Source organism: Sciurus carolinensis, chromosome 8 (genome assembly GCF_902686445.1).
Source record: "Sciurus carolinensis chromosome 8, mSciCar1.2, whole genome shotgun sequence".
NCBI classification, from domain to species: Eukaryota; Metazoa; Chordata; class Mammalia; order Rodentia; family Sciuridae; genus Sciurus; species Sciurus carolinensis.
Window position 1 is genome coordinate 87,341,228 of NC_062220.1, and position 7,389 is coordinate 87,348,616.

The following is a 7,389-nucleotide window of genomic DNA, read 5'->3' on the forward strand; positions in this document are numbered from 1 at the left end:
AACAGGATTTTGAGCTGAGTTTGAACCCCAATAATCTAGAATGCTAATGGAGAAACATGGAAGGTAGGGTGGGAAGAGCAGACTAATTTACAAAAAGAACCCAACAACTTCAGTTCATTCTTCTAGAATAAAAGCATGGGTTCTTTGGTTTGCACTAGAATTGCTCAGGAAACTCCCCCTTTCTATGTTCATTTATTCATTCATTTATGAATACAAACTATGGCAAGCCGTATTTTTCTCCATTGGAAATACGTTTTTGTTTGTGTATTTGTATCTGAATTTTCTTAGCCCCTTATTGGTATAAAGTTGATAAAAGGAGCACAACTTTGGGGGAAATCACTGAAAATATGGAGTATTTCACAAATTTGCAGGTCATCCTGGCACAGGGGCCATGCTCATCTTCTTTGTATCTCTCCAATTTTAGAATATGTGCTGCCAAAGGGAGCATAGGAAACATGTTTTTAAATGTAAAATCTGGGGCATATTCTTAAGAAATTCTGATTCAAAAGATCTTTGGCAGGTCCCAGGGAATCTACATTTTTCTAAAACTTTCTAGGTCATTCTGAGTCTGGGTCACTGTGGGTGGCTTTGAGAAACAAAACTGGAGAGAGTGTGCCTTGATTTCCACTTTGAGAAAGTCCTGTTTGGGAAATCTCTTTAATAGGCTATTTGGTAATACAAAGGGAAGGCAAAACTCCTTTCAGAAGTGCACTAGGCAATGAAAAGATAAATTGATTGTTGAAGTGAAATCTTGGCAGTGAGTTTCTTTTAGGAAATACGTCTTTGTTCTTAATATAGATTTAGATTACTTTGAATCTGTACATCATTTGCTTCTGAAAGTTATTCTCCTTGTGCCAGGAGAGCTGGTGCTGGAGTTTCTCTTTACAGCTAAAAGGGCAGCCCAGGGTGGCCCTTGGAGTCCAAAGCCCACACTTGCAGTTTCATGTGTGACCCCCTACTGGGGTTATTTCAGACCAAGTATTCCCAAACATGGGGAAGGCCCTAGATCTGCCTGAATTCTGCTGCGCTGTGTTGTTGGTGATAGGGTCTTCTTGAAAGTCAGGGCCTCCTGGATGTTTAGCCACTTAGAAGACAAAAGATCTTGAATTTCAAAGTCCTCACTCAAGCATTGGCTGGGGATTGGACTCTGGGAAAAGAAACCTGGTTTATGACATCTTGTCAGGGAAGGCACTGGTCACTTCAAAATGGTGACCACAGGCCAGAGACTAAGGAGATAGAGCTAACAGGCCACTAGCTTCTGGAACGATTCTTTCTATGACTGTCACATCCAGTTGGAACTGAAGTTTTTGCCATTGGTTGGCCTTTTACTAGTTCCTTTTAATTATTTCCAATCCTTCAGTAAAGATGGGCACATTGAGCAGATTTTTCAATTCCACAAATGTTGACTGCCTTCTGCCTTCCAGGGTACACCAGTGAGTTTGGTAGACAAGTGTCCTATCATCATGGGTTTTCTTTCTAATGTTAGGCTCTGAGGTTGGAGAGGAATCAAGGAGTAAGCTGATGTACAAAATTAAACTGGTTTGTCTGAGGAAGGCTGCACAAAATGTCTGCACTCCTTCAGAGCACCTGGAAGGACTTGCCTGGGCTCTAGAAAGGTCTGAGCATTTAGCCCACTTTGAGGCTACAACTGATGATGGTTGGTGACCCTCCCCCCAAAGAGAATTCTTTTAAATTTGGGCTCACTCAATACACATTTTCCCAATGACCTGGAGAATTTACATATGCAATTTGAACTCTGAAATATATAAAAGAAATTCAGCTCTTTGCAGTTAACACCACTGGCTCCTGCTGAAAGTCTAAGTAGAAACTGCCTGATCAGTTTTGATGACAATGAGAATTGTTTATAATTACTTCTTTGGCATCCAAATAGCCATCTGTTTGCTCTCCTTAGGCAAGTTCACAACACTCACCATCTTATTTTAATTTAAGAAAAATTTCTTTCCTTCACAGATATAATAAAAACTCCTGTTGAAAAATTGGAAAATAAAAATAAAGAGAAGGGAAAGGATTTATCTATAGTCTCACCTACAAATATATTGTGTGTATTTTCTTCCTTTTGAGGCATTAGTTTTTTCATAGTTGCAATTATATGATACACATAAAATTACATATGCTGGTTTCTTTAAAATTCATGTCCCCCCCCCCCCCCCAGTGCTGGGGATTGAACCCAGGGCTTTGTGCTTGCCAGGCAAACACTCTACCAACTGAGCTATCTCCCCAGTCCAAAATTAATGTTTAAAATAAGTATATGAAGCAGGAAAAATACCACTTAGAAATCCATCCTCCAGAGACACAGTACTTTCCTTTAATATTTTGGTATATTTCCTTGTAATTCCTCTCCTCCCCGTCTTCCTCTTTCCTCCTGTACTTCTCCTTCTTCATTTTTATTTATTTATTTTGAAGTTGGAAATATGCTGTACTCAAGTTTGATTAAGATATAGGAACCTGTGTGACGGAAGCTTAGTGACGGATCACGTGTGTTACTTGGTGGATTAATCATCTTTGCTCAGGACTCTCAGTAGGACTTTTAAAGGTGCAGAAAACCATCATTTGTGTTGTTATGTCACACTATGTCATTCTGCTTTTGTGCATGGAAAATACCTTTGAAAAGTAATTCTTCTTGTTCAATTTTTTAACAGTGACCAATGGAGCTATTAATAGCAAGTGCTGGAAGAGAACACTATTCATTACTGTTTTAAGTGGCCATTAAACATGCAAAAGATTTCCTCTGAACTGAAAGTTGAAGGATATGGCTCGACAAGGTCCATTTCCTGGCACTGAAATGCAGAGAGAGGAGCTGCAGCAAAAACCACCGTGAAAAGCATGGTAGGGCCACACTTTGGCCCCAACCCAGGGAACCCCAGTGGGAGATTTTGATTTCAGTTCCCTACCTGAGTAGCTGAGGACTCCTCTGGCCTTTTAGCTACAGCAACCTCTTTTGGAAGTTCTTAATTTCTTCTGTATCTTGACCACCTGAATATATTTTCTAGAAATCTCAAGTAGGATACAAGGATGATTCACATCCTGAGGCATCGTATACTTGAGAATGACTTACTACCTCCTTCATATGTAATAAGTTGAGCATCCTAGTCTGAAAGTTCAGAATCTGAAATGTCCCAGAATCTGAAATTTTTGAGCACTGAATTGACGCCATAAGTGGAAAATTCCACACCTGACTTCATGAGACCTTTGGTCAATATGCAGGTGCATTAAGAACATTATATAAAATTACCTTCAGGCCATGTGTATAAAGGCATGTATGAAGGATATGGCTCAACAAATGATATTGGTTGATATGGTATGAAACAAATGGATATTGTGTTTAGACTTGGGTTCAATCCTCAAGCAATCTTATTATGTATATGCAAATATTCCGTAATTCCCCAAATCCCCAAATCTAAAAAACTTTTGGATAAGATCCTCGACCTATCCGTCTATCTATCTACCAGTCTATCTATTTCCTGGGGGTGTGTGTGTGTGTGTGTGTGTGTGTACATAAATTCTGGCATCTGGACCCTTTTTGTAAAGTCTGTGGACATATGTTTTCATTGGCCTCTCGAATTTGCTATTGGAGAGACCAGCTTTGAGGTAAACCCAATTTGCATCCTTTTGTAGGTAACCTTTTGTTCTCCCTGCTTGTTTGGATTTCCCTTTGATTTAATAGTTTTTTCTAGAGTATTTACGGTGTGGATACTTTTGTAAGTCCCTGAATATGTTTTCCCTCTGTGTAATTCATTTCTCCCCCTTTCTCTTGCAGCCCTTCCATCATTCATGCAGCCCAGGCTGGGCTGTGAAGTTCACTGCCCAAGGATGGAGAGATCAGTAATAGAGATGGTTCTAGAGTACAGAAAGAGGGAAATGCAGAGATGCTATGGGCAGAAACACCTTCTGCCATCTGGGCCCTGACTGAACTGAAAGGACAAAAGAGAAGTCACGCCAGGAGCAGTGGACACCTGTGAAAGATGATGTTTACTCACAGGCTCAGGCAGCTCTTCCCACCAGCCCTGCACACTCACTTCCTCACTCCTGCGGGAGGCTGCTGCATTTCACCTCCGTGGGGAGGCCTTTCCTGGTCACCTGTCCCCACTCTCACCCTCAGTGCTCCTTCCCTGTCTCCTTCACTCTCTTCCCCTTTCTCTATAGCATTTATCCCACCTGATGTAGGACAAGATGATGTCTCTGTGGTCTCACTGGATTTTCTTGGTTTGGCTTTTTTGGACTGCATGGAGACCCTTTTCTTGGTCTCTGTCACTCTAAATGGAAGATTCACGAAAAAACTGGTGTTTTCCTTTTCCTACCACTGTACTTTCTTATAGTCCTCACTTGTCCGGTGCTGTCCTACCCTGATCCCCTCTCACCCTTCCCTGTTTCCCTGTACTGTTTGGAAGTACCTTTCACAAGAGCAGTCTGTCTTGTTCATGCCTATGTGGGAGAACCGACTGCCTTAAAAAGCAACAGTCAGTTGGGTTCAGTGGCACGAGCCTGTAATCCCAGCAACTCGGTGAGGCACTAACTCGGTGAGGCACTGCCTCGGTGAGGCAGGAGGATCGAGAGTTCAAAGCCAGCCTCAGCAAAAGTGAGGCACTAAGCAACCCAGTGAGACCCCGCCTCCAAATAAAATACAAAGTAGGACGGGGGATGTGGCTCATTGGTTGAGTGCCCCTGAGTTCAATCCCTAGTACCTGCCCCCCACCCCAAAAAAGCAACAGTCACAGTTTTAAGTTACCATTTTTCTGGTTAGCCTGGGACTCATATTTATATTTGAACTTGATTTTGTGAGTAAAGGTGGTAGTGGAATGATTGCCTTTCCACCTGGGGAGAAGGTCTTCTCCTCAGGGCAAGATTAGGAAGACCTACCTGATTGTCCCTTGTTTTCAGTATTGGGAATTTTTATTTCTGGTGTCTTCCAGAGAATTTTAATAGGGTATTGGGCAAGGGTGTTCCAGGGTTTTCTTTCAGATTTGCTATTTCAAATTGGGTTTCCATTAATACCTTTAATTTATTTGAAAACTCTTCATAAGGAATGAAAAGGTGAACTATGGGCAACTCAATTCATCTTCCAAAGGGCAAGCAAGAGACCACAGGTCTCAGTTATGTCTATATTATAGAATATTTAAAAGAGTGCTTGTTTTTGCTTCCAAATACACAGAATTTTTTTTAGTAATTTATATTGGCCACATTCACTCTTCTTATTTGGTATATATTAGTGAATTTTTACTGTTCTAAAGAAATGTACACAATTAACTAAGAGATTTGACTATGAATTATACATGGCTCACTTCCATTTATAAATGCAAAGAACTGAAGACTAAAAGGAAAATAATATCAGAATCCATAGAAATAAGTAAATGTATTTAAACAGTTCTTTGGCAGTTTATTGATGCTGAAATGTTTTCTTCCCTTGAAAATATGTGAAATTTCCCTTTTATCTTCCATGAAGTATGTCAGAATAAATTAGTGACTATGAAATTAAAATTCAGGTATTTTGTTACATTTTGACAATAGGCTTCAACCTCTTTTCATCTGATTTTATATTTCAGACTATTTATTTGCAGTTTATTTGTAATGCATTTGGTTGCAGTCTGAGACATTTCCAGGTCTAAAGCCAGGTTCACATATTTGCTTTGAGGAGACAGAAATTCCAAACAAATACAGATGGTCAGGCCATAAACTAAATTAAAATTTCTGCTTTCCTGGATGTTACATTAAATATGGCCACAATGCCAAGAGAAATACATGAAAAACCCATTTGCATCACATCCTGCTGCTTCCACATAGTATAAAATAACAGCATGCTAAGAAGTGTGTGTTTGTGTAAATGTGTGCAAGAGCATGTGTGTGTCAATCCAGTTCCCTCTGTTGACTTGACTACCATACATGTTTTGACGAATGAAAGATGGGTTTTAATTAAAATCCGTGATTGACCAGCTGTATATCTGTAAACTTTTCTTATATGTATAATGCTTGAACACTAATTTAAATACTTTTGAAAGTACTGTCTGGTTTTCTTCTTTTAGTGCAAACATAGGACATGTTTTTTTTTTTTTTCACCTGATTTGCTCAGATAATTTGCTCATTTAGAGTTCCATACAGATAATCACTCATTTCTAGGAAGATTAGCAAGGTCACCATAGGAAGGTGACTCTTACAGAATTTGAAGGGAGGAAGGGACCCATTCCTGTGGTTTGCAGATGAAGACTCATGTCATGAGAGGCAAAGGAGAATACATACATATGGAGGTGTGACTAGTACAGGCTGAACCCAGTGCAGCCTGGGCAGTGAGGGTTGGAAGCCACACCTGGGACCACATGTGGCATATTTGGTTGGCCCTGCAGTAGGACCCCATACACTATTTCCATTTGATGTCTTAGTCTTAAATTCCTAGGGAGAAGGGCCTGAGATTAAGTCTCATGTGTAAAGACTCCATTGGCGGATGTGACCCTAAAGAGGGACAGGGATGTCAACTAGGGAAGGGTAAATTGGCCACAAAGGTCAATTGGTTGCTCTGCCCCATAGAACCTTATAAGGAACCCAGTGAAATGCATTTGGCCACTGAATTGTGTTCCCCTAAGATCCATATGTTGAAGACCCAAGCCCCAATATCTCAGAATGTGACTGTATTTGGAGAGAAGGCCTGTAAATTGGTGCTTAAGTTAAAATGAAAAGACAGTGAAATGAATCTGACACAATTCTCCTATGTTCATATATGAATACACCATGATGAGTCTTCACATCATGTACAACCACAGGACTGGGATCCTAATTAAAATAAGATATAATCCATGTTTGTATAAATATATTGAAATATACTTTACTGTCATGTACATCTAAAAAGAACAAATAAACTTTTTTTAAAGTTAAAGTGGACCAGTTGGGGTGGGTCCTAATCTAATCTGATTAGTGCACCTATAAAAAGAGAAAATTTGGACTTGCAAAAAGAACCAGGGTTGTGTGTGCTTCAGGAAAGGCCATGTGAGGTCACAGTAAGAAAGCAACCTGGGGCTGGGGAGATAGCTCAGGCAGTAGAGTGCTTGCCTTGTAAGCACAAGGCCCTGGGTTCGATCCCCAGCAACCCCCCCGCCAAAAAAAAAAAAAAAAAAAAAAAAAGAAAGCAACCATTTGCAAGTCCAGGAGAGGGCCCTCAGGAGAAAGTGCACAAGGAGAAACACCTTGATCTGGGACTTCCAGCCTCCAGGACTGTGAAAAAATAAAATTTCTGTTGTTGGAGACAGTCAGTATGTAGTGCTTGATTATGGCAGATTAGCATACTCCAGGTTTTGACTCTTGGAGGGTTCACTGCTCAGCACTTCTGAGTTGCATATCCTTGCAAGAAAAGCAACTTCCCCTGGAGTTTCATGCATCGATGTT

At 40.4% G+C, this 7,389-nt stretch overlaps 1 non-coding gene across 1 annotated transcript; it reads right to left on the bottom strand.

Annotated features, from left to right (window-relative positions):
- Positions 1–341: 341 nt before the first annotated feature.
- Positions 342–448, bottom strand: LOC124992083 (U6 spliceosomal RNA). The gene has a single exon (XR_007110078.1). It is a non-coding gene; the product is annotated as a U6 spliceosomal RNA (small nuclear RNA).
- Positions 449–7,389: the final 6,941 nt, after the last annotated feature.